Source organism: Ovis canadensis, chromosome 22, assembly GCF_042477335.2.
Source record: "Ovis canadensis isolate MfBH-ARS-UI-01 breed Bighorn chromosome 22, ARS-UI_OviCan_v2, whole genome shotgun sequence".
Classification (NCBI taxonomy): domain Eukaryota; kingdom Metazoa; phylum Chordata; class Mammalia; order Artiodactyla; family Bovidae; genus Ovis; species Ovis canadensis.
In genome coordinates this window covers 2,004,330-2,030,313 of record NC_091266.1, presented here as the reverse complement: position 1 = coordinate 2,030,313, position 25,984 = coordinate 2,004,330, and positions in this window count along the sequence as shown.

Here is a 25,984-nt window from a genome sequence, read left to right as displayed (position 1 = left end):
AGGATCTATGGTTTTCCCTCGAGTCTTTCCCACGAGGCTTTCCCACGAGGCTTTCCCACAGGGCTGTCCCACGTGCACACGTGGTGGGAGTCGACCCTCGGCTTGAACGTCAAGGCAGTGCAGGGAAAACACGTTCCTTTGGAATGGACTGACACATCTGGGGGACTCTTGGAATGGTGTCACGACCCTGGAGTTCCTCTCGCCTTTCCTGTGGAGAGCGCCTCCTCTTGAGATGCGACGGGAACGCCGGGAATTCTTTCCCTACAAAACAGGGAAAGGATCCCTCATCTCGAGCTAGGAGGCGGAAACGGGGCTCCCCTGGATGTGTGCGGGACCCCACGTGCTTCCTCTCGAGTGGAGACGGGTATGTCGGGGAATTTCTTGAGTTGCAGCAATGGTGTGAAGGACCCTTTGGAAGTTCCAGTGGTTAGATGTGATTGGCCTCGAGAAGCCTCAGCGGAAATGGGCCTCATCTCGCCTGGAGGGCAAAACCTCCTGGATTTTCTCGAGTTGCGGCAGGTGCTCTCGACTTACGACGGGGACCTCAGGGACCCGCTCTGGTGGCCTCAGGAAAGGCCAGTCCCCATGCGAGTTCCTCGGGGGCCTCTCGGGATTCCTCTCCCGTCGATGCCGGGGCCTAAGACCTTGTGTGGAGTCGGGGCTGGAACCTGAGGATTCCTCTCCAGTGCTGACATGGATCTTGGGGTACTTCTGGAGTCTCCCCAGGGGAGTCAGTCCTCGTCTCGAATGCGGGCATGCACTTGCGCTTTCCTCCAGAGCGGTAGCAGCAGTGTCACGCAGTCCGCCGCGTGGATAAAAGGATCTACGGTTTTCCCTCTAGTCTTTCCCACGAGGCTTTCCCACGAGGCTTTCCACAGGGCTGTCCCACGTGCACACGTGGTGGGAGTGGATCCTCGGCTTGAACGTCAAGGCAGTGCAGGGAAAACAGGTTTCTCTGGAATGGACTGACACATCTGGGGGACTCTTGGAATGGTGGCACGACCCTGGAGTTCCTCTCGCCTTTCCTGTGGAGAGCGCCTCCTCTTGAGATGCAACGGGAACGCCGGGAAATCTTTCCCTACGAAACAGGGAAAGGATCCCTCATCTCGAGCTAGGAGGCGGAAAAGGGGCTCCCCTGGATGTGTGCGGGACACCACATGATTCCTCTCGAGTGGAGACGGGTATGTCGGGGAACTTCTTGAGTTGCAGCAAGGGTGTGAAGGACCCTTTGGAAGTTCCAGTGGTTAGACGTGATTGGCCTCGAGAAGCCTCAGCGGAAATGGGCCTCATCTCGCCTGGAGGGCAAAACCTCCTGGATTTTCTCGAGTTGCGGCAGGTGCTCTCGACTTACGACGGGGACTTCAGGGACCCGCTCTGGTGGCCTCAGGAAAGGCCAGACCCCATGCGAGTTCCTCGGGGGCCTCTCGGGTTTCCTCTCCCGTCGATGCCGGGGCCTAAGACCTTGTGTGGAGTCGGGGCCGGAACCTGAGGATTCCTCTCCAGTGCTGACATGGATCTTGGGGTACTTCTGGAGTCTCCCCAGGGGAGTCAGTCCTCGTCTCGAATGCGGGCATGCACTTGCGCTTTCCTCCAGAGCGGTAGCAGCAGTGTCACGCTGTCCGCCGCGTGGATCAAAGGATCTATGGTTTTCCCTCGAGTCTTTCCCACGAGGCTTTCCCACGATGCTTTCCCACAGGGCTGTCCCACGTGCACACGTGGTGGGAGTCGATCCTCGGCTTGAACGTCAAGGCAGTGCAGGGAAAACAGGTTCCTCTGGAATGGACTGACACATCTGGGGGACTCTTGGAATGGTGTCATGACCCTGGAGTTTCTCTCGCCTTTCCTGTGGAGAGCGCCTCCTCTTGAGATGCGACGGGAACGCCGGGAATTCTTTCCCTACGAAACAGGGAAAGGATCCCTCATCTCGAGCTAGGAGGTGGAAACGGGGCTCCCCTGGATGTGTGCGGGACCCCACGTGCTTCCTCTCGAGTGGAGACAGGTATGTCGGGGAACTTCTTGAGTTGCAGCAAGGGTGTGAAGGACCCTTTGGAAGTTCCAGTGGTTAGATGTGATTGGCCTCGAGAAGCCTCAGCGGAAATGGGCCTCATCTCGCCTGGAGGGCAAAACCTCCTGGATTTTCTCGAGTTGCGGCAGGTGCTCTCGACTTACGACGGGGACCTCAGGGACCCGCTCTGGTGGCCTCAGGAAAGGCCAGTCCCCATGCGAGTTCCTCGGGGGCCTCTCGGGATTCCTCTCCCGTCGATGCCGGGGCCTAAGACCTTGTGTGGAGTCGGGGCCGGAACCTGAGGATTCCTCTCCAGTGCTGACATGGATCTTGGGGTACTTCTGGAGTCTCCCCAGGGGAGTCAGTCCTCGTTTCGAATGCCGGCATGCACTTGCGCTTTCCTCCAGAGCGGTAGCAGCAGTGTCACGCAGTCCGCCGCGTGGATCAAAGGATCTATGGTTTTCCCTCTAGTCTTTCCCACGAGGCTTTCCCGCGAGGCTTTCCCACAGGGCTGTCCCACGTGCACACATGGTGGCAGTCGATCCTTGGCTTGAACGTCAAGGCAGTGCAGGGAAAACAGGTTCCTCTGGAATGGACTGACACATCTGGGGGACTCTTGGAATGGTGGCACGACCCTGGAGTTCCTCTCGCCTTTCCTGTGGAGAGCGCCTCCTCTTGAGAAGCGACGGGAACGCCGGGAATTCTTTCCCTACGAAACAGGGAAAGGATCCCTCATCTCGAGCTAGGAGGCAGAAACGGGGCTCCCCTGGATATGTGCGGGACCCCACGTGCTTCCTCTCGAGTGGAGACGGGTATGTCGGGGAACTTCTTGAGTTGCATCAATGGTGTGAAGGACCCTTTGGAAGTTCCAGTGGTTAGATGTGATTGGCCTCGAGAAGCCTCAGCGGAAAAGGGCCTCATCTCGCCTGGTGGGCAAAACCTCCTGGATTTTCTCGAGTTGCGGCAGGTGCTCTCGACTTACGACGGGGACCTCAGGGACCCGCTCTGGTGGCCTCAGGAAAGGCCAGTCCCCATGCGAGTTCCTCGGGGGCGTCTCGGGATTCCTCTCCCGTCGATGCCGGGGCCTAAGACCTTGTGTGGAGTCGGTGCCGGAACCTGAGGATTCCTCTCCAGTGCTGACATGGATCTTGGGGTACTTCTGGAGTCTCCCCAGGGGAGTCAGTCCTCGTCTCGAATGCGGGCATGCACTTGCGCTTTCCTCCAGAGCGGTAGCAGCAGTGTCACGCAGTCCGCCGCGTGGATCAAAGGATCTATGGTTTTCCCTCGAGTCTTTCCCACGAGGCTTTCCCACGAGGCTTTCCCACAGGGCTGTCCCACGTGCACACGTGGTGGGAGTCGATCCTCGGCTTGAACGTCAAGGCAGTGCAGGGAAAACAGGTTCCTCTGGAATGGACTGACACATCTGGGGGACTCTTGGAATGGTGTCTCGACCCTGGAGTTCCTCTCGCCTTTCCTGTGGAGAGCGCCTCCTCTTGAGATACGACGGGAACGCCGGGAATTCTTTCCCTACGAAACATGGAAAGGATCCCTCATCTCGAGCTAGGAGGCGGAAACGGGGCTCCCCTGGATGTGTGCGGGACCCCACGTGCTTCCTCTCGAGTGGAGACGGGTATGTCGGGGAACTTCTTGAGTTGCAGCAATGGTGTGAAGGACCCTTTGGAAGTTCCAGTGGTTAGATGTGATTGGCCTCGAGAAGCCTCAGCGGAAATGGGACTCATCTCGCCTGGAGGGCAAAACCTCCTGGATTTTCTCGAGTTGCGGCAGGTGCTCTTGACTTACGACGGGGACCTCAGGGACCCGCTCTGGTGGCCTCAGGAAAGGCCAGTCCCCATGCGAGTTCCTCGGGGGCCTCTCGGGATTCCTCTCCCGTCGATGCCGGGGCTAAGACCTTGTGTGGAGTCGGGGCCGGAACCTGAGGATTCCTCTCCAGTGCTGACGTGGATCTTGGGGTACTTCTGGAGTCTCCCCAGGGGAGTCAGTCCTCGTCTCGAATGCGGGCATGCACTTGCGCTTTCCTCCAGAGCGGTAGCAGCAGTGTCACGCAGTCCGCCGCGTGGATCAAAGGATCTATGGTTTTCCCTCGAGTCTTTCCCACGAGGCTTTCCCACGAGGCTTTCCACAGGGCTGTCCCACGTGCACACGTGGTGGGAGTCGATCCTCGGCTTGAACGTCAAGGCAGTGCAGGGAAAACAGGTTCCTCTGGAATGGACTGACACATCTGGGGAACTCTTGGAATGGTGTCACGACCCTGGAGTTCCTCTCGCCTTTCCTGTGGAGAGCGCCTCCTCTTGAGATGCGACTGGAACGCCGGGAATCCTTTCCCTACGAAACAGGGAAGGATCCCTCATCTGGAGCTAGGAGGCGGAAACGGGGCTCCCCTGGATGTGTGAGGGACCCCACGTGCTTCCTCTCGAGTGGAGACGGGTATGTCGGGGAACTTCTTGAGTTGCAGCAATGGTGTGAAGGACCCTTTGGAAGTTCCAGTGGTTAGATGTGATTGGCCTCGAGAAGCCTCAGCGGAAATGGGCCTCATCTGGCCTGGAGGGCAAAACCTCCTGGATTTTCTCGAGTTGCCGCAGGTGCTCTCGACTTACGACGGGGACCTCAGGCAACCGCTCTGGTGGCCTCAGGAAAGGCCAGTCCCCATGCGAGTTCCTCGGGGGCCTCTCGGGATTCCTCTCCCGTCGATGCCGGGGCCTAAGACCTTGTGTGGAGTCGGGGCCGGAACCTGAGGATTCCTCTCCAGTGCTGACATTGATCTTGGGGTACTTCTGGAGTCTCCCCAGGGGAGTCAGTCCTCGTCTCGAATGCGGGCATGCACTTGCGCTTTCCTCCAGAGCGGTAGCAGCAGTGTCACGCAGTCCGCCGCGTGGATCAAAGGATCTATGGTTTTCCCTCGAGTCTTTCCCACGAGGCTTTCCCACGAGGCTTTCCCACAGGGCTGTCCCACGTGCACACGTGGTGGGAGTCGATCCTCGGCTTGAACGTCAAGGCAGTGCAGGGAAAACAGGTTCCTCTGGAATGGGCTGACACATCTGGGGGTCTCCTGGAATGGTGGCACGACCCTGGAGTTCCTCTCGCCTTTCCTGTGGAGAGCGCCTCCTCTTGAGATGCGACGGGAACGCCGGGAATTCTTTCCCTACGAAACAGGGAAAGGATTCCTCATCTCGAGCTAGGAGGCGGAAACGGGGCTCCCCTGGATGTGTGCGGGACACCACGTGCTTCCTCTCGAGTGGAGACGGGTATGTCGGGGAACTTCTTGAGTTGCAGAAAGGATGTGAAGGACCCTTTGGAAGTTCCAGTGGTTAGATGTGATTGGCCTCGAGAAGCCTCAGCGGAAATGGGCCTCATCTCGCCTGGAGGGCAAAACCTCCTGGATTTTCTCGAGTTGCGGCAGGTGCTCTCGACTTACGACGGGGACCTCAGGGACCCGCTCTGGTGGCCTCAGGAAAGGCCAGTCCCCATGCGAGTTCCTCGGGGCCCTCTCGGGATTCCTCTCCCGTCGATGCCGGGGCCTAAGACCTTGTGTGGAGTCGGGGCCGGAACCTGAGGATTCCTCTCCAGTGCTGACATGGATCTTGGGGTACTTCTGGAGTCTCCCCAGGGGAGTCAGTCCTCGTCTCGAATGCGGGCATGCACTTCGCTTTCCTCCAGAGCGGTAGCAGCAGTGTCACGCAGTCCGCCGCGTGGATCAAAGGATCTATGGTTTTCCCTCGAGTCTTTCCCACGAGGCTTTCCCACGAGGCTTTCCCACAGGGCTGTCCCACGTGCACACGTGGTGGGAGTCGATCCTCGGCTTGAACGTCAAGGCAGTGCAGGGAAAACAGGTTCCTCTGGAATGGGCTGACACATCTGGGGGTCTCTTGGAATGGTGGCACGACCCTGGAGTTCCTCTCGCCTTTCCTGTGGAGAGCGCCTCCTCTTGAGATGCGACGGGAACGCCGGGAATTCTTTCCCTACGAAAGAGGGAAAGGATCCCTCATCTCGAGCTAGGAGGTGGAAACAGGGCTCCCCTGGATGTGTGCGGGACCCCACGTGCTTCCTCTCGAGTGGAGACAGGTATGTCGGGGAACTTCTTGAGTTGCAGCAAGGGTGTGAAGGACCCTTTGGAATTTCCAGTGGTTAGATGTGATTGGCCTCGAGAAGCCTCAGCGGAAATGGGCCTCATCTCGCCTGGAGGGCAAAACCTCCTGGATTTTCTCGATTTGCGGCAGGTGCTCTCGACTTACGACGGGGACCTCAGGGACCCGCTCTGGTGGCCTCAGGAAAGGCCAGTCCCCATGCGAGTTCCTCGGGGGCCTCTCGGGATTCCTCTCCCGTCGATGCCGGGGCCTAAGACCTTGTGTGGAGTCGGGGCCGGAACCTGAGGATTCCTCTCCAGTGCTGACATGGATCTTGGGGTACTTCTGGAGTCTCCCCAGGGGAGTCAGTCCTCGTTTCGAATGCCGGCATGCACTTGCGCTTTCCTCCAGAGCGGTAGCAGCAGTGTCACGCAGTCCGCCGCGTGGATCAAAGGATCTATGGTTTTCCCTCTAGTCTTTCCCACGAGGCTTTCCCGCGAGGCTTTCCCACAGGGCTGTCCCACGTGCACACGTGGTGGGAGTCGATCCTCGGCTTGAACGTCAAGGCAGTGCAGGGAAAACAGGTTCCTCTGGAATGGACTGACACATCTGGGGGACTCTTGGAATGGTGTCTCGACCCTGGAGTTCCTCTCGCCTTTCCTGTGGAGAGCGCCTCCTCTTGAGATACGACGGGAACGCCGGGAATTCTTTCCCTACGAAACAGGGAAAGGATCCCTCATCTCGAGCTAGGAGGCGGAAACGGGGCTCCCCTGGATGTGTGCGGGACCCCACGTGCTTCCTCTCGAGTGGAGACGGGTATGTCGGGGAACTTCTTGAGTTGCAGCAATGGTGTGAAGGACCCTTTGGAAGTTCCAGTGGTTAGATGTGATTGGCCTCGAGAAGCCTCAGCGGAAATGGGACTCATCTCGCCTGGAGGGCAAAACCTCCTGGATTTTCTCGAGTTGCGGCAGGTGCTCTTGACTTACGACGGGGACCTCAGGGACCCGCTCTGGTGGCCTCAGGAAAGGCCAGTCCCCATGCGAGTTCCTCGGGGGCCTCTCGGGATTCCTCTCCCGTCGATGCCGGGGCTAAGACCTTGTGTGGAGTCGGGGCCGGAACCTGAGGATTCCTCTCCAGTGCTGACGTGGATCTTGGGGTACTTCTGGAGTCTCCCCAGGGGAGTCAGTCCTCGTCTCGAATGCGGGCATGCACTTGCGCTTTCCTCCAGAGCGGTAGCAGCAGTGTCACGCAGTCCGCCGCGTGGATCAAAGGATCTATGGTTTTCCCTCGAGTCTTTCCCACGAGGCTTTCCCACGAGGCTTTCCACAGGGCTGTCCCACGTGCACACGTGGTGGGAGTCGATCCTCGGCTTGAACGTCAAGGCAGTGCAGGGAAAACAGGTTCCTCTGGAATGGACTGACACATCTGGGGAACTCTTGGAATGGTGTCACGACCCTGGAGTTCCTCTCGCCTTTCCTGTGGAGAGCGCCTCCTCTTGAGATGCGACGGGAACGCCGGGAATTCTTTCCCTACGAAACAGGGAAGGATCCCTCATCTGGAGCTAGGAGGCGGAAACGGGGCTCCCCTGGATGTGTGAGGGACCCCACGTGCTTCCTCTCGAGTGGAGACGGGTATGTCGGGGAACTTCTTGAGTTGCAGCAATGGTGTGAAGGACCCTTTGGAAGTTCCAGTGGTTAGATGTGATTGGCCTCGAGAAGCCTCAGCGGAAATGGGCCTCATCAGGCCTGGAGGGCAAAACCTCCTGGATTTTCTCGAGTTGCCGCAGGTGCTCTCGACTTACGACGGGGACCTCAGGCAACCGCTCTGGTGGCCTCAGGAAAGGCCAGTCCCCATGCGAGTTCCTCGGGGGCCTCTCGGGATTCCTCTCCCGTCGATGCCGGGGCCTAAGACCTTGTGTGGAGTCGGGGCCGGAACCTGAGGATTCCTCTCCAGTGCTGACATTGATCTTGGGGTACTTCTGGAGTCTCCCCAGGGGAGTCAGTCCTCGTCTCGAATGCGGGCATGCACTTGCGCTTTCCTCCAGAGCGGTAGCAGCAGTGTCACGCAGTCCGCCGCGTGGATCAAAGGATCTATGGTTTTCCCTCGAGTCTTTCCCACGAGGCTTTCCCACGAGGCTTTCCCACAGGGCTGTCCCACGTGCACACGTGGTGGGAGTCGATCCTCGGCTTGAACGTCAAGGCAGTGCAGGGAAAACAGGTTCCTCTGGAATGGGCTGACACATCTGGGGGTCTCCTGGAATGGTGGCACGACCCTGGAGTTCCTCTCGCCTTTCCTGTGGAGAGCGCCTCCTCTTGAGATGCGACGGGAACGCCGGGAATTCTTTCCCTACGAAACAGGGAAAGGATTCCTCATCTCGAGCTAGGAGGCGGAAACGGGGCTCCCCTGGATGTGTGCGGGACACCACGTGCTTCCTCTCGAGTGGAGACGGGTATGTCGGGGAACTTCTTGAGTTGCAGAAAGGATGTGAAGGACCCTTTGGAAGTTCCAGTGGTTAGATGTGATTGGCCTCGAGAAGCCTCAGCGGAAATGGGCCTCATCTCGCCTGGAGGGCAAAACCTCCTGGATTTTCTCGAGTTGCGGCAGGTGCTCTCGACTTACGACGGGGACCTCAGGGACCCGCTCTGGTGGCCTCAGGAAAGGCCAGTCCCCATGCGAGTTCCTCGGGGCCCTCTCGGGATTCCTCTCCCGTCGATGCCGGGGCCTAAGACCTTGTGTGGAGTCGGGGCCGGAACCTGAGGATTCCTCTCCAGTGCTGACATGGATCTTGGGGTACTTCTGGAGTCTCCCCAGGGGAGTCAGTCCTCGTCTCGAATGCGGGCATGCACTTCGCTTTCCTCCAGAGCGGTAGCAGCAGTGTCACGCAGTCCGCCGCGTGGATCAAAGGATCTATGGTTTTCCCTCGAGTCTTTCCCACGAGGCTTTCCCACGAGGCTTTCCCACAGGGCTGTCCCACGTGCACACGTGGTGGGAGTCGATCCTCGGCTTGAACGTCAAGGCAGTGCAGGGAAAACAGGTTCCTCTGGAATGGGCTGACACATCTGGGGGTCTCTTGGAATGGTGGCACGACCCTGGAGTTCCTCTCGCCTTTCCTGTGGAGAGCGCCTCCTCTTGAGATGCGACGGGAACGCCGGGAATTCTTTCCCTACGAAACAGGGAAAGGATCCCTCATCTCGAGCTAGGAGGCGGAAACGGGGCTCCCCTGGATGTGTGCGGGACACGACGTGCTTCCTCTCGAGTGGAGACGGGTATGTCGGGGAACTTCTTGAGTTGCAGAAAGGATGTGAAGGACCCTTTGGAAGTTCCAGTGGTTAGATGTGATTGGCCTCGAGAAGCCTCAGCGGAAATGGGCCTCATCTCGCCTGGAGGGCAAAACCTCCTGGATTTTCTCGAGTTGCGGCAGGTGCTCTCGACTTACGATGGGGACCTCAGGGACCCGCTCTGGTGGCCTCAGGAAAGGCCAGTCCCCATGCGAGTTCCTCGGGGCCCTCTCAGGATTCCTCTCCCGTCGATGCCGGGGCCTAAGACCTTGTGTGGAGTCGGGGCCGGAACCTGAGGATTCCTCTCCAGTGCTGACATGGATCTTGGGGTACTTCTGGAGTCTCCCCAGGGGAGTCAGTCCTCGTCTCGAATGCGGGCATGCACTTGCGCTTTCCTCCAGAGCGGTAGCAGCAGTGTCACGCAGTCCGCCGCGTGGATCAAAGGATCTATGGTTTTCCCTCGAGTCTTTCCCACGAGGCTTTCCCACGAGGCTTTCCCACAGGGCTGTCCCACGTGCACACGTGGTGGGAGTCGATCCTCGGCTTGAACGTCAAGGCAGTGCAGGGAAAACAGGTTCCTCTGGAATGGACTGACACATCTGGGGTACTCTTGGAATGGTGTCTCGACCCTGGAGTTCCTCTCGCCTTTCCTGTGGAGAGCGCCTCCTCTTGAGATGCGACGGGAACGCCGGGAATTCTTTCCCTACGAAACAGGGAAAGGATCCCTCATCTCGAGCTAGGAGGCGGAAACGGGGCTGCCCTGGATGTGTGCGGGACCCACGTGCTTACTCTCGAGTGGAGACGGGTATGTCGGGGAACTTCTTGAGTTGCAGCAAGGGTGTGAAGGACCCTTTGGAAGTTCCAGGTGTTAGATGTGATTGGCCTCGAGAAGCCTCAGCGGAAATGGGCCTCATCTCGCCTGGAGGGCAAAACCTCCTGGATTTTCTCGAGTTGCGGCAGGTGCTCTCGACTTACGACGGGGACCTCAGGGACCCGCTCTGGTGGCCTCAGGAAAGGCCAGTCCCCATGCGAGTTCCTCGGGCTCCTCTCGGGATTCCTCTCCCGTCGATGCCGGGGCCTAAGACCTTGTGTGGAGTCGGGGCCGGAACCTGAGGATTCCTCTCCAGTGCTGACATGGATCTTGGGGTACTTCTGGAGTCTCCCCAGGGGAGTCAGTCCTCGTCTCGTATGCGGGCATGCACTTGCGCTTTCCTCCAGAGCGGTAGCAGCAGTGTCACGCAGTCCGCCGCGTGGATCAAAGGATCTATGGTTTTCCCTCGAGTCTTTCCCACGAGGCTTTCCCACGAGGCTTTCCCACAGGGCTGTCCCACGTGCACACGTGGTGGGAGTCGATCCTTGGCTTGAACGTCAAGGCAGTGCAGGGAAAACAGGTTCCTCTGGAATGGACTGACACATCTGGGGGACTCTTGGAATGGTGTCACGACCCTGGAGTTTCTCTCGCCTTTCCTGTTGAGAGCGCCTCCTCTTGAGATGCGATGGGAACGCCGGGAATTCTTTCCCTACGAAACAGGGAAAGGATCCCTCATCTCGAGCTAGGAGGCGGAAACGGGGCTCCCCTGGATGTGCGCGGGACACCACGTGCTTCCTCTCGAGTGGAGACGGGTATGTCGGGGAACTTCTTGAGTTGCAGCAAGGGTGTGAAGGACCCTTTGGAAGTTCCAGTGGTTAGACGTGATTGGCCTCGAGAAGCCTCAGCGGAAATGGGCCTCATCTCGCCTGGAGGGCAAAACCTCCTGGATTTTCTCGAGTTGTGGCAGGTGCTCTCGACTTACGACGGGGACCTCAGGGAACCGCTCTGGTGGCCTCAGGAAAGGCCAGTCCCCATGCGAGTTCCTCGGGGGCGTCTCGGGATTCCTCTCCCGTCGATGCCGGGGCCTAAGACCTTGTGAGGAGTCGGGGCCGGAACCTGAGGATTCCTCTCCAGTGCTGACATGGATCTTGGGGTACTTCTGGAGTCTCCCCAGGGGAGTCAGTCCTCGTCTCGAATGCGGGCATGCACTTGCGCTTTCCTCCAGAGCGGTAGCAGCAGTGTCACGCAGTCCGCCGCGTGGATCAAAGGATCTATGGTTTTCCATCGAGTCTTTCCCACGAGGCTTTCCCACGAGGCTTTCCCACAGGGCTGTCCCACGTGCACACGTGGTGGGAGTGGATCCTCGGCTTGAACGTCAAGGCAGTGCAGGGAAAACAGGTTCCTCTGGAATGCGCTGACACATCTGGGGGTCTCTTGGAATGGTGGCACGACCATGGAGTTCCTCTCGCCTTTCCTGTGGAGAGCGCCTCCTCTTGAGATGCGACGGGAATGCCGGGAATTCTTTCCCTACGAAACAGGGAAAGGATCCCTCATCTCGAGCTAGGAGGCGAAACGGGGCTCCCCTGGTTGTGTGCGGGACACCACGTGCTTCCTCTCGAGTGGAGACGGGTATGTGGGGAACTTCTTGAGTTGCAGCAAGGGTGTGAAGGACCCTTTGGAAGTTCCAGTGGTTAGATGTGATTGGCCTCGAGAAGCCTCAGCGGAAATGGGCCTCATCTCGCCTGGAGGGCAAAACCTCCTGGATTTTCTCGAGTTGCGGCAGGTGCTCTCGACTTACGACGGGGACCTCAGGGAACCGCTCTGGTGGCCTCAGGAAAGGCCAGTCCCCATGCGAGTTCCTCGGGGGCCTCTCGGGATTCCTCTCCCGTCGATGCCGGGGCCTAAGACCTTGTGTGGAGTCGGGGCCGGAACCTGAGGATTCCTCTCCAGTGCTGACATGGATCTTGGGGTACTTCTGGAGTCTCCCCAGGGGAGTCAGTCCTCGTCTCGAATGCGGGCATGCACTTGAACTTTCCTCCAGAGCGGTAGCAGCAGTGTCACGCAGTCCGCCTCGTGGATCAAAGGATCTATGGTTTTCCCTCGAGTCTTTCCCACGAGGCTTTCCCACGAGGCTTTCCCACAGGGCTGTCCCACGTGCACACGTGGTGGAAGTCGATCCTCGGCTTGAACGTCAAGGCAGTGCAGGGAAAACAGGTTCCTCTGGAATGCACTGACACATCTGGGGGACTCTTGGAATGGTGGCACGACCCTGGAGTTCCTCTCGCCTTTCCTGTGGAGAGCGCCTCCTCTTGAGATGCGACGGGAACGCCGGGAATTCTTTCCCTACGAAACAGGGAAAGGATCCCTCATCTCGAGCTGGGAGGCGGAAACGGGGCTCCCCTGGATGTGTGCGGGACACCACATGATTCCTCTCGAGTGGAGACGGGTATGTCGGGGAACTTCTTGAGTTGCAGCAAGGGTGTGAAGGACCCTTTGGAAGTTCCAGTGGTTAGACGTGATTAGCCTCGAGAAGCCTCTGCGGAAATGGGCCTCATCTCGCCTGGAGGGCAAAACCTCCTGGATTTTCTCGAGTTGCGGCAGGTGCTCTCGACTTACGACGGGGACCTCAGAAACCCGCTCTGGTGGCCTCAGGAAAGGCCAGTCCCCATGCGAGTTCCTCGGGGGCCTCTCAGGATTCCTCTCCCGTCGATGCCAGGGCCTAAGACCTTGTGTGGAGTCGGGGCCGGAACCTGAGGATTCCTCTCCAGTGCTGACATGGATCTTGGGGTACTTCTGGAGTCTCCCCAGGGGAGTCAGTCCTCGTCTCGAATGCGGGCATGCATTGCGCTTTCCTCAAGAGCGGTAGCAGCAGTGTCACGCAGTCCGCCGCGTGGATCAAAGGATCTATGGTTTTCCCTCGAGTCTTTCCCACGAGGCTTTCCCACGAGGCTTTCCCACAGGGCTGTCCCACGTGCACACGTGGTGGGAGTCGATCCTCGGCTTGAACGTCAAGGCAGTGCAGGGAAAACAGGTTCCTCTGGAATGGACTGACTCATCTGGGGGACTCTTGGAATGGTGGCACGACCCTGGAGTTCCTCTCGCCTTTCCTGTGGAGAGCGCCTCCTCTTGAGATGCGACGGGAACGCCGGGAATTCTTTCCCTACGAAACAGGGAAAGGATCCCTCATCTCGAGCTAGGAGGCGGAAACGGGGCTCCCCTGGATGTGTGCGGGACACCACGTGCTTCCTCTCGAGTGGAGACGGGTATGTCGGGGAACTTCTTGAGTTGCAGCAATGGTGTGAAGGACCCTTTGGAAGTTCCAGTGGTTAGATGTGATTGGCCTCGAGAAGCCTCAGCGGAAATGGGCCTCATCTGGCCTGGAGGGCAAAACCTCCTGGATTTTCTCGAGTTGCGGCAGGTGCTCTCGACTTACGACGGGGACCTCAGGGAACCGCTCTGGTGGCCTCAGGAAAGGCCAGTCCCCATGCGAGTTCCTCGGGGGCCTCTCGGGATTCCTCTCCCGTCGATGCCGGGGCCTAAGACCTTGTGTGGAGTCGGTGCCGGAACCTGAGGATTCCTCTCCAGTGCTGACATGGATCTTGGGGTACTTCTGGAGTCTCCCCAGGGGAGTCAGTCCTCGTCTCGAATGCGGGCATGCACTTGCGCTTTCCTCCAGAGCGGTAGCAGCAGTGTCACGCAGTCCGCCGCGTGGATCAAAGGATCTATGGTTTTCCCTCGAGTCTTTCCCACGAGGCTTTCCCACGAGGCTTTCCCACAGGGCTGTCCCATGTGCACACGTGGTGGGAGTGGATCCTCGGCTTGAACGTCAAGGCAGTGCAGGGAAAACAGGTTCCTCTGGAATGGACTGACACATCTGGGGGACTCTTGGAATGGTGGCACGACCCCGGAGTTCCTCTCGCCTTTCCTGTGGAGAGCGCCTCCTCTTGAGATGCGACGGGAACGCCGGGAATTCTTTCCCTACGAAACAGGGAAAGGATCCCTCATCTCGAGCTAGGAGGCGGAAACGGGGCTCCCCTGGATGTGTGCGGGACCCCACGTGCTTCCTCTCGAGTGGAGACGGGTATGTCGGGGAACTTCTTGAGTTGCAGCAAGGGTGTGAAGGACCCTTTGGAAGTTCCAGTGGTTAGACGTGATTAGCCTCGAGAAGCCTCAGCGGAAATGGGCCTCATCTCGCCTGGAGGGCAAAACCTCCTGGATTTTCTCGAGTTGCGGCAGGTGCTCTCGACTTACGACGGGGACCTCAGGGAACCGCTCTGGTGGCCTCAGGAAAGGCCAGTCCCCATGCGAGTTCCTCGGGGGCCTCTCGGGATTCCTCTCCCGTCGATGCCGGGGCCTAAGACCTTGTGTGGAGTCGGGGCCGGAACCTGAGGATTCCTCTCCAGTGCTGACATGGATCTTGGGGTACTTCTGGAGTCTCCCCAGGGGAGTCAGTCCTCGTCTCGAATGCGGGCATGCACTTGAACTTTCCTCCAGAGCGGTAGCAGCAGTGTCACGCAGTCCGCCTCGTGGATCAAAGGATCTATGGTTTTCCCTCGAGTCTTTCCCACGAGGCTTTCCCACGAGGCTTTCCCACAGGGCTGTCCCACGTGCACACGTGGTGGAAGTCGATCCTCGGCTTGAACGTCAAGGCAGTGCAGGGAAAACAGGTTCCTCTGGAATGCACTGACACATCTGGGGGACTCTTGGAATGGTGGCACGACCCTGGAGTTCCTCTCGCCTTTCCTGTGGAGAGCGCCTCCTCTTGAGATGCGACGGGAACGCCGGGAATTCTTTCCCTACGAAACAGGGAAAGGATCCCTCATCTCGAGCTGGGAGGCGGAAACGGGGCTCCCCTGGATGTGTGCGGGACACCACATGATTCCTCTCGAGTGGAGACGGGTATGTCGGGGAACTTCTTGAGTTGCAGCAAGGGTGTGAAGGACCCTTTGGAAGTTCCAGTGGTTAGACGTGATTAGCCTCGAGAAGCCTCTGCGGAAATGGGCCTCATCTCGCCTGGAGGGCAAAACCTCCTGGATTTTCTCGAGTTGCGGCAGGTGCTCTCGACTTACGACGGGGACCTCAGAAACCCGCTCTGGTGGCCTCAGGAAAGGCCAGTCCCCATGCGAGTTCCTCGGGGGCCTCTCAGGATTCCTCTCCCGTCGATGCCAGGGCCTAAGACCTTGTGTGGAGTCGGGGCCGGAACCTGAGGATTCCTCTCCAGTGCTGACATGGATCTTGGGGTACTTCTGGAGTCTCCCCAGGGGAGTCAGTCCTCGTCTCGAATGCGGGCATGCATTGCGCTTTCCTCAAGAGCGGTAGCAGCAGTGTCACGCAGTCCGCCGCGTGGATCAAAGGATCTATGGTTTTCCCTCGAGTCTTTCCCACGAGGCTTTCCCACGAGGCTTTCCCACAGGGCTGTCCCACGTGCACACGTGGTGGGAGTCGATCCTCGGCTTGAACGTCAAGGCAGTGCAGGGAAAACAGGTTCCTCTGGAATGGACTGACTCATCTGGGGGACTCTTGGAATGGTGGCACGACCCTGGAGTTCCTCTCGCCTTTCCTGTGGAGAGCGCCTCCTCTTGAGATGCGACGGGAACGCCGGGAATTCTTTCCCTACGAAACAGGGAAAGGATCCCTCATCTCGAGCTAGGAGGCGGAAACGGGGCTCCCCTGGATGTGTGCGGGACACCACGTGCTTCCTCTCGAGTGGAGACGGGTATGTCGGGGAACTTCTTGAGTTGCAGCAATGGTGTGAAGGACCCTTTGGAAGTTCCAGTGGTTAGATGTGATTGGCCTCGAGAAGCCTCAGCGGAAATGGGCCTCATCTGGCCTGGAGGGCAAAACCTCCTGGATTTTCTCGAGTTGCGGCAGGTGCTCTCGACTTACGACGGGGACCTCAGGGAACCGCTCTGGTGGCCTCAGGAAAGGCCAGTCCCCATGCGAGTTCCTCGGGGGCGTCTCGGGATTCCTCTCCCGTCGATGCCGGGGCCTAAGACCTAGTGTGGAGTCGGGGCCGGAACCTGAGGATTCCTCTCCAGTGCTGACATGGATCTTGGGGTACTTCTGGAGTCTCCCCAGGGGAGTCAGTCCTCGTCTCGAATGCGGGCATGCACTTGCGCTTTCCTCCAGAGCGGTAGCAGCAGTGTCACGCAGTCCGCCGCGTGGATCAAAGGATCTATGGTTTTCCCTCGAGTCTTTCCCACGAGGCTTTCCCACGAGGCTTTCCCACAGGGCTGTCCCACGTGCACACGTGGTGGGAGTCGATCCTCGGCTTGAACGTCAAGGCAGTGCAGGGAAAACAGGTTCCTCTGGAATGGACTGACACATCTGGGGGACTCTTGGAATGGTGGCACGACCCTGGAGTTCCTCTCGCCTTTCCTGTGGAGAGCGCCTCCTCTTGAGATGCGACGGGAACGCCGGGAATTCTTTCCCTACGAAACAGGGAAAGGATCCCTCATCTCGAGCTAGGAGGCGGAAACGGGGCTCCCCTGGATGTGTGCGGGACCCCACGTGCTTCCTCTCGAGTGGAGACGGGTATGTCGGGGAACTTCTTGAGTTGCAGCAAGGGTGTGAAGGACCCTTTGGAAGTTCCAGTGGTTAGACGTGATTGGCCTCGAGAAGCCTCAGCGGAAATGGGCCTCATCTCGCCTGGAGGGCAAAACCTCCTGGATTTTCTCGAGTTGCGGCAGGTGCTCTCAACTTACGACGAGGACCTCAGGGACCCGCTCTGGTGGCCTCAGGAAAGGCCAGTCCCCATGCGAGTTCCTCGGGGGCGTCTCGGGATTCCTCTCCCGTCGATGCCGGGGCCTAAGACCTTGTGAGGAGTCGGGGCCGGAACCTGAGGATTCCTCTCCAGTGCTGACATGGATCTTGGGGTACTTCTGGAGTCTCCCCAGGGGAGTCAGTCCTCGTCTCGAATGCGGGCATGCACTTGCGCTTTCCTCCAGAGCGGTAGCAGCAGTGTCACGCAGTCCGCCGCGTGGATCAAAGGATCTATGGTTTTCCCTCGAGTCTTTCCCACGAGGCTTTCCCACGAGGCTTTCCCACAGGGCTGTCCCACGTGCACACGTGGTGGGAGTCGATCCTCGGCTTGAACGTCAAGGCAGTGCAGGGAAAACAGGTTCCTCTGGAATGGACTGACACATCTGGGGTACTCTTGGAATGGTGTCTCGACCCTGGAGTTCCTCTCGCCTTTCCTGTGGAGAGCGCCTCCTCTTGAGATGCGACGGGAACGCCGGGAATTCTTTCCCTACGAAACAGGGAAAGGATCCCTCATCTCGAGCTAGGAGGCGGAAACGGGGCTGCCCTGGATGTGTGCGGGACCCACGTGCTTACTCTCGAGTGGAGACGGGTATGTCGGGGAACTTCTTGAGTTGCAGCAAGGGTGTGAAGGACCCTTTGGAAGTTCCAGTGGTTAGATGTGATTGGCCTCGAGAAGCCTCAGCGGAAATGGGCCTCATCTCGCCTGGAGGGCAAAACCTCCTGGATTTTCTCGAGTTGCGGCAGGTGCTCTCGACTTACGACGGGGACCTCAGGGACCCGCTCTGGTGGCCTCAGGAAAGGCCAGTCCCCATGCGAGTTCCTCGGGCTCCTCTCGGGATTCCTCTCCCGTCGATGCCGGGGCCTAAGACCTTGTGTGGAGTCGGGGCCGGAACCTGAGGATTCCTCTCCAGTGCTGACATGGATCTTGGGGTACTTCTGGAGTCTCCCCAGGGGAGTCAGTCCTCGTCTCGTATGCGGGCATGCACTTGCGCTTTCCTCCAGAGCGGTAGCAGCAGTGTCACGCAGTCCGCCGCGTGGATCAAAGGATCTATGGTTTTCCCTCGAGTCTTTCCCACGAGGCTTTCCCACGAGGCTTTCCCACAGGGCTGTCCCACGTGCACACGTGGTGGGAGTCGATCCTCGGCTTGAACGTAAAGGCAGTGCAGGGAAAACAGGTTCCTCTGGAATGGACTGACACATCTGGGGGACTCTTGGAATGGTGTCACGACCCTGGAGTTTCTCTCGCCTTTCCTGTTGAGAGCGCCTCCTCTTGAGATGCGACGGGAACGCCGGGAATTCTTTCCCTACGAAACAGGGAAAGGATCCCTCATCTCGAGCTAGGAGGCGGAAACGGGGCTCCCCTGGATGTGCGCGGGACACCACGTGCTTCCTCTCGAGTGGAGACGGGTATGTCGGGGAACTTCTTGAGTTGCAGCAAGGGTGTGAAGGACCCTTTGGAAGTTCCAGTGGTTAGACGTGATTGGCCTCGAGAAGCCTCAGCGGAAATGGGCCTCATCTCGCCTGGAGGGCAAAACCTCCTGGATTTTCTCGAGTTGTGGCAGGTGCTCTCGACTTACGACGGGGACCTCAGGGAACCGCTCTGGTGGCCTCAGGAAAGGCCAGTCCCCATGCGAGTTCCTCGGGGGCGTCTCGGGATTCCTCTCCCGTCGATGCCGGGGCCTAAGACCTTGTGAGGAGTCGGGGCCGGAACCTGAGGATTCCTCTCCAGTGCTGACATGGATCTTGGGGTACTTCTGGAGTCTCCCCAGGGGAGTCAGTCCTCGTCTCGAATGCGGGCATGCACTTGCGCTTTCCTCCAGAGCGGTAGCAGCAGTGTCACGCAGTCCGCCGCGTGGATCAAAGGATCTATGGTTTTCCATCGAGTCTTTCCCACGAGGCTTTCCCACGAGGCTTTCCCACAGGGCTGTCCCACGTGCACACGTGGTGGGAGTGGATCCTCGGCTTGAACGTCAAGGCAGTGCAGGGAAAACAGGTTCCTCTGGAATGCTCTGACACATCTGGGGGTCTCTTGGAATGGTGGCACGACCATGGAGTTCCTCTCGCCTTTCCTGTGGAGAGCGCCTCCTCTTGAGATGCGACGGGAATGCCGGGAATTCTTTCCCTACGAAACAGGGAAAGGATCCCTCATCTCGAGCTAGGAGGCGAAACGGGGCTCCCCTGGTTGTGTGCGGGACACCACGTGCTTCCTCTCGAGTGGAGACGGGTATGTGGGGAACTTCTTGAGTTGCAGCAAGGGTGTGAAGGACCCTTTGGAAGTTCCAGTGGTTAGATGTGATTGGCCTCGAGAAGCCTCAGCGGAAATGGGCCTCATCTCGCCTGGAGGGCAAAACCTCCTGGATTTTCTCGAGTTGCGGCAGGTGCTCTCGACTTACGACGGGGACCTCAGGGAACCGCTCTGGTGGCCTCAGGAAAGGCCAGTCCCCATGCGAGTTCCTCGGGGGCCTCTCGGGATTCCTCTCCCGTCGATGCCGGGGCCTAAGACCTTGTGTGGAGTCGTGGCCGGAACCTGAGGATTCCTCTCCAGTGCTGACATGGATCTTGGGGTACTTCTGGAGTCTCCCCAGGGGAGTCAGTCCTCGTCTCGAATGCGGGCATGCACTTGAACTTTCCTCCAGAGCGGTAGCAGCAGTGTCACGCAGTCCGCCTCGTGGATCAAAGGATCTATGGTTTTCCCTCGAGTCTTTCCCACGAGGCTTTCCCACGAGGCTTTCCCACAGGGCTGTCCCACGTGCACACGTGGTGGAAGTCGATCCTCGGCTTGAACGTCAAGGCAGTGCAGGGAAAACAGGTTCCTCTGGAATGCACTGACACATCTGGGGGACTCTTGGAATGGTGGCACGACCCTGGAGTTCCTCTCGCCTTTCCTGTGGAGAGCGCCTCCTCTTGAGATGCGACGGGAACGCCGGGAATTCTTTCCCTACGAAACAGGGAAAGGATCCCTCATCTCGAGCTGGGAGGCGGAAACGGGGCTCCCCTGGATGTGTGCGGGACACCACATGATTCCTCTCGAGTGGAGACGGGTATGTCGGGGAACTTCTTGAGTTGCAGCAAGGGTGTGAAGGACCCTTTGGAAGTTCCAGTGGTTAGACGTGATTAGCCTCGAGAAGCCTCTGCGGAAATGGGCCTCATCTCGCCTGGAGGGCAAAACCTCCTGGATTTTCTCGAGTTGCGGCAGGTGCTCTCGACTTACGACGGGGACCTCAGAAACCCGCTCTGGTGGCCTCAGGAAAGGCCAGTCCCCATGCGAGTTCCTCGGGGGCGTCTCGGGATTCCTCTCCCGTCGATGCCGGGGCCTAAGACCTTGTGTGGAGTCGGGGCCGGAACCTGAGGATTCCTCTCCAGTGCTGACATGGATCTTGGGGTACTTCTGGAGTCTCCCCAGGGGAGTCAGTCCTCGTCTCGAATGCGGGCATGCACTTGCGCTTTCCTCCAGAGCGGTAGCAGCAGTGTCACGCAGTCCGCCGCGTGGATCAAAGGATCTATGGTTTTCCCTCGAGTCTTTCCCACGAGGCTTTCCCACGAGGCTTTCCCACAGGGCTGTCCCACGTGCACACGTGGTGGGAGTCGATCCTCGGCTTGAACGTCAAGGCAGTGCAGGGAAAACAGGTTCCTCTGGAATGGACTGACACATCTGGGGGACTCTTGGAATGGTGGCACGACCCTGGAGTTCCTCTCGCCTTTCCTGTGGAGAGCGCCTCCTCTTGAGATGCGACGGGAACGCCGGGAATTCTTTCCCTACGAAACAGGGAAAGGATCCCTCATCTCGAGCTAGGAGGCGGAAACGGGGCTCCCCTGGATGTGTGCGGGACCCCACGTGCTTCCTCTCGAGTGGAGACGGGTATGTCGGGGAACTTCTTGAGTTGCAGCAAGGGTGTGAAGGACCCTTTGGAAGTTCCAGTGGTTAGACGTGATTGGCCTCGAGAAGCCTCAGCGGAAATGGGCCTCATCTCGCCTGGAGGGCAAAACCTCCTGGATTTTCTCGAGTTGCGGCAGGTGCTCTCAACTTACGACGAGGACCTCAGGGACCCGCTCTGTTGGCCTCAGGAAAGGCCAGTCCCCATGCGAGTTCCTCGGGGGCGTCTCGGGATTCCTCTCCCGTCGATGCCGGGGCCTAAGACCTTGTGAGGAGTCGGGGCCGGAACCTGAGGATTCCTCTCCAGTGCTGACATGGATCTTGGGGTACTTCTGGAGTCTCCCCAGGGGAGTCAGTCCTCGTCTCGAATGCGGGCATGCACTTGCGCTTTCCTCCAGAGCGGTAGCAGCAGTGTCACGCAGTCCGCCGCGTGGATCAAAGGATCTATGGTTTTCCATCGAGTCTTTCCCACGAGGCTTTCCCACGAGGCTTTCCCACAGGGCTGTCCCACGTGCACACGTGGTGGGAGTCGATCCTCGGCTTGAACGTCAAGGCAGTGCAGGGAAAACAGGTTCCTCTGGAATGCGCTGACACATCTGGGGGTCTCTTGGAATGGTGGCACGACCATGGAGTTCCTCTCGCCTTTCCTGTGGAGAGCGCCTCCTCTTGAGATGCGACGGGAATGCCGGGAATTCTTTCCCTACGAAACAGGGAAAGGATCCCTCATCTCGAGCTAGGAGGCGAAACGGGGCTCCCCTGGTTGTGTGCGGGACACCACGTGCTTCCTCTCGAGTGGAGACGGGTATGTGGGGAACTTCTTGAGTTGCAGCAAGGGTGTGAAGGACCCTTTGGAAGTTCCAGTGGTTAGATGTGATTGGCCTCGAGAAGCCTCAGCGGAAATGGGCCTCATCTCGCCTGGAGGGCAAAACCTCCTGGATTTTCTCGAGTTGCGGCAGGTGCTCTCGACTTACGACGGGGACCTCAGGGAACCGCTCTGGTGGCCTCAGGAAAGGCCAGTCCCCATGCGAGTTCCTCGGGGGCCTCTCGGGATTCCTCTCCCGTCGATGCCGGGGCCTAAGACCTTGTGTGGAGTCGGGGCCGGAACCTGAGGATTCCTCTCCAGTGCTGACATGGATCTTGGGGTACTTCTGGAGTCTCCCCAGGGGAGTCAGTCCTCGTCTCGAATGCGGGCATGCACTTGCACTTTCCTCCAGAGCGGTAGCAGCAGTGTCAGGCAGTCCGCCTCGTGGATCAAAGGATCTATGGTTTTCCCTCGAGTCTTTCCCACGAGGCTTTCCCACGAGGCTTTCCCACAGGGCTGTCCCACGTGCACACGTGGTGGAAGTCGATCCTCGGCTTGAACGTCAAGGCAGTGCAGGGAAAACAGGTTCCTCTGGAATGCACTGACACATCTGGGGGACTCTTGGAATGGTGGCACGACCCTGGAGTTCCTCTCGCCTTTCCTGTGGAGAGCGCCTCCTCTTGAGATGCGACGGGAACGCCGGGAATTCTTTCCCTACGAAACAGGGAAAGGATCCCTCATCTCGAGCTGGGAGGCGGAAACGGGGCTCCCCTGGATGTGTGCGGGACACCACATGATTCCTCTCGAGTGGAGACGGGTATGTCGGGGAACTTCTTGAGTTGCAGCAAGGGTGTGAAGGACCCTTTGGAAGTTCCAGTGGTTAGACGTGATTAGCCTCGAGAAGCCTCTGCGGAAATGGGCCTCATCTCGCCTGGAGGGCAAAACCTCCTGGATTTTGTCGAGTTGCGGCAGGTGCTCTCGACTTACGACGGGGACCTCAGAAACCCGCTCTGGTGGCCTCAGGAAAGGCCAGTCCCCATGCGAGTTCCTCGGGGGCCTCTCAGGATTCCTCTCCCGTCGATGCCAGGGCCTAAGACCTTGTGTGGAGTCGGGGCCGGAACCTGAGGATTCCTCTCCAGTGCTGACATGGATCTTGGGGTACTTCTGGAGTCTCCCCAGGGGAGTCAGTCCTCGTCTCGAATGCGGGCATGCATTGCGCTTTCCTCAAGAGCGGTAGCAGCAGTGTCACGCAGTCCGCCGCGTGGATCAAAGGATCTATGGTTTTCCCTCGAGTCTTTCCCACGAGGCTTTCCCACGAGGCTTTCCCACAGGGCTGTCCCACGTGCACACGTGGTGGGAGTCGATCCTCGGCTTGAACGTCAAGGCAGTGCAGGGAAAACAGGTTCCTCTGGAATGGACTGACTCATCTGGGGGACTCTTGGAATGGTGGCACGACCCTGGAGTTCCTCTCGCCTTTCCTGTGGAGAGCGCCTCCTCTTGAGATGCGACTGGAACGCCGGGAATTCTTTCCCTACGAAACAGGGAAAGGATCCCTCATCTCGAGCTAGGAGGCGGAAACGGGGCTCCCCTGGATGTGTGCGGGACACCACGTGCTTCCTCTCGAGTGGAGACGGGTATGTCGGGGAACTTCTTGAGTTGCAGCAATGGTGTGAAGGACCCTTTGGAAGTTCCAGTGGTTAGATGTGATTGGCCTCGAGAAGCCTCAGCGGAAATGGGCCTCATCTGGCCTGGAGGGCAAAACCTCCTGGATTTTCTCGAGTTGCGGCAGGTGCTCTCGACTTACGACGGGGACCTCAGGGAACCGCTCTGGTGGCCTCAGGAAAGGCCAGTCCCCATGCGAGTTCCTCGGGGGCGTCTCGGGATTCCTCTCCCGTCGATGCCGGGGCCTAAGACCTTGTGTGGAGTCGGGGCCGGAACCTGAGGATTCCTCTCCAGTGCTGACATGGATCTTGGGGTACTTCTGGAGTCTCCCCAGGGGAGTCAGTCCTCGTCTCGAATGCGGGCATGCACTTGCGCTTTCCTCCAGAGCGGTAGCAGCAGTGTCACGCAGTCCGCCGCGTGGATCAAAGGATCTATGGTTTTCCCTCGAGTCTTTCCCATGAGGCTTTCCCACGAGGCTTTCCCACAGGGCTGTCCCACGTGCACACGTGGTGGGAGTCGATCCTCGGCTTGAACGTCAAGGCAGTGCAGGGAAAACAGGTTCCTCTGGAATGGACTGACACATCTGGGGGACTCTTGGAATGGTGGCACGACCCTGGAGTTCCTCTCGCCTTTCCTGTGGAGAGCGCCTCCTCTTGAGATGCGACGGGAACGCCGGGAATTCTTTCCCTACGAAACAGGGAAAGGATCCCTCATCTCGAGCTAGGAGGCGGAAACGGGGCTCCCCTGGATGTGTGCGGGACCCCACGTGCTTCCTCTCGAGTGGAGACGGGTATGTCGGGGAACTTCTTGAGTTGCAGCAAGGGTGTGAAGGACCCTTTGGAAGTTCCAGTGGTTAGACGTGATTGGCCTCGAGAAGCCTCAGCGGAAATGGGCCTCATCTCGCCTGGAGGGCAAAACCTCCTGGATTTTCTCGAGTTGCGGCAGGTGCTCTCAACTTACGACGGGGACCTCAGGGACCCGCTCTGGTGGCCTCAGGAAAGGCCAGTCCCCATTCGAGTTCCTCGGGGGCCACTCAGGATTCCTCTCCCGTCGATGCCGGGGCCTAAGACCTTGTGTGGAGTCGGGGCCGGAACCTGAGGATTCCTCTCCAGTGCTGACATGGATCTTGGGGTACTTCTGGAGTCTCCCCAGGGGAGTCAGTCCTCGTCTCGAATGCGGGCATGCACTTGCGCTTTCCCCCAGAGCGGTAGCAGCAGTGTCACGCAGTCCGCCGCGTGGATCAAAGGATCTATGGTTTTCCCTCGAGTCTTTCCCACGAGGCTTTCCCACGAGGCTTTCCCACAGGGCTGTCCCACGTGCACACGTGGTGGGAGTCGATCCTCGGCTTGAACGTCAAGGCAGTGCAGGGAAAACAGGTTCCTCTGGAATGGACTGACATATCTGGGGGACTCTTGGAATGGTGGCACGACCCTGGAGTTCCTCTCGCCTTTCCTGTGGAGAGCGCCTCCTCTTGAGATGCGACGGGAACGCCGGGAATTCTTTCCCTACGAAACAGGGAAAGGATCCCTCATCTCGAGCTAGGAGGCGGAAACGGGGCTCCCCTGGATGTGTGCGGGACCCCACGTGCTTCCTCTCGAGTGCAGACGGGTATGTCGGGGAACTTCTTCAGTTGCAGCAAGGGTGTGAAGGACCCTTTGGAAGTTCCAGTGGTTAGATGTGATTGGCCTCGAGAAGCCTCAGCGGAAATGGGCCTCATCTCGCCTGGAGGGCAAAACCTCCTGGATTTTCTCGAGTTGTGGCAGGTGCTCTCGACTTACGACGGGGACCTCAGGGAACCGCTCTGGTGGCCTCAGGAAAGGCCAGTCCCCATGCGAGTTCCTCGGGGGCCTCTCGGGATTCCTCTCCCTTCGATGCCGGGGCCTAAGACCTTGTGTGGAGTTGGGGCCGGAACCTGAGGATTCCTCTCCAGTGCTGACATGGATCTTGGGGTACTTCTGGAGTCTCCCCAGGGGAGTCAGTCCTCGTCTCGAATGCGGGCATGCACTTGCGCTTTCCTCCAGAGCGGTAGCAGCAGTGTCACGCAGTCCGCCGCGTGGATCAAAGGATCTATGGTTTTCCATCGAGTCTTTCCCACGAGGCTTTCCCACGAGGCTTTCCCACAGGGCTGTCCCACGTGCACACGTGGTGGGAGTCGATCCTCGGCTTGAACGTCAAGGCAGTGCAGGGAAAACAGGTTCCTCTGGAATGGACTGACACATCTGGGGGACTCTTGGAATGGTGGCACGACCATGGAGTTCCTCTCGCCTTTCATGTGGAGAGCGCCTCCTCTTGAGATGCGACGGGAACGCCGGGAATTCTTTCCCTACGAAACAGGGAAAGGATCCCTCATCTCGAGCTAGGAGGCGAAACGGGGCTCCCCTGGTTGTGTGCGGGACACCACGTGCTTCCTCTCGAGTGGAGACGGGTATGTGGGGAACTTCTTGAGTTGCAGCAAGGGTGTGAAGGACCCTTTGGAAGTTCCAGTGGTTAGATGTGATTGGCCTCGAGAAGCCTCAGCGGAAATGGGCCTCATCTCGCCTGGAGGGCAAAACCTCCTGGATTTTCTCGAGTTGCGGCAGGTGCTCTCGACTTACGACGGGGACCTCAGGGAACCGCTCTGGTGGCCTCAGGAAAGGCCAGTCCCCATGCGAGTTCCTCGGGGGCCTCTCGGGATTCCTCTCCCGTCGATGCCGGGGCCTAAGACCTTG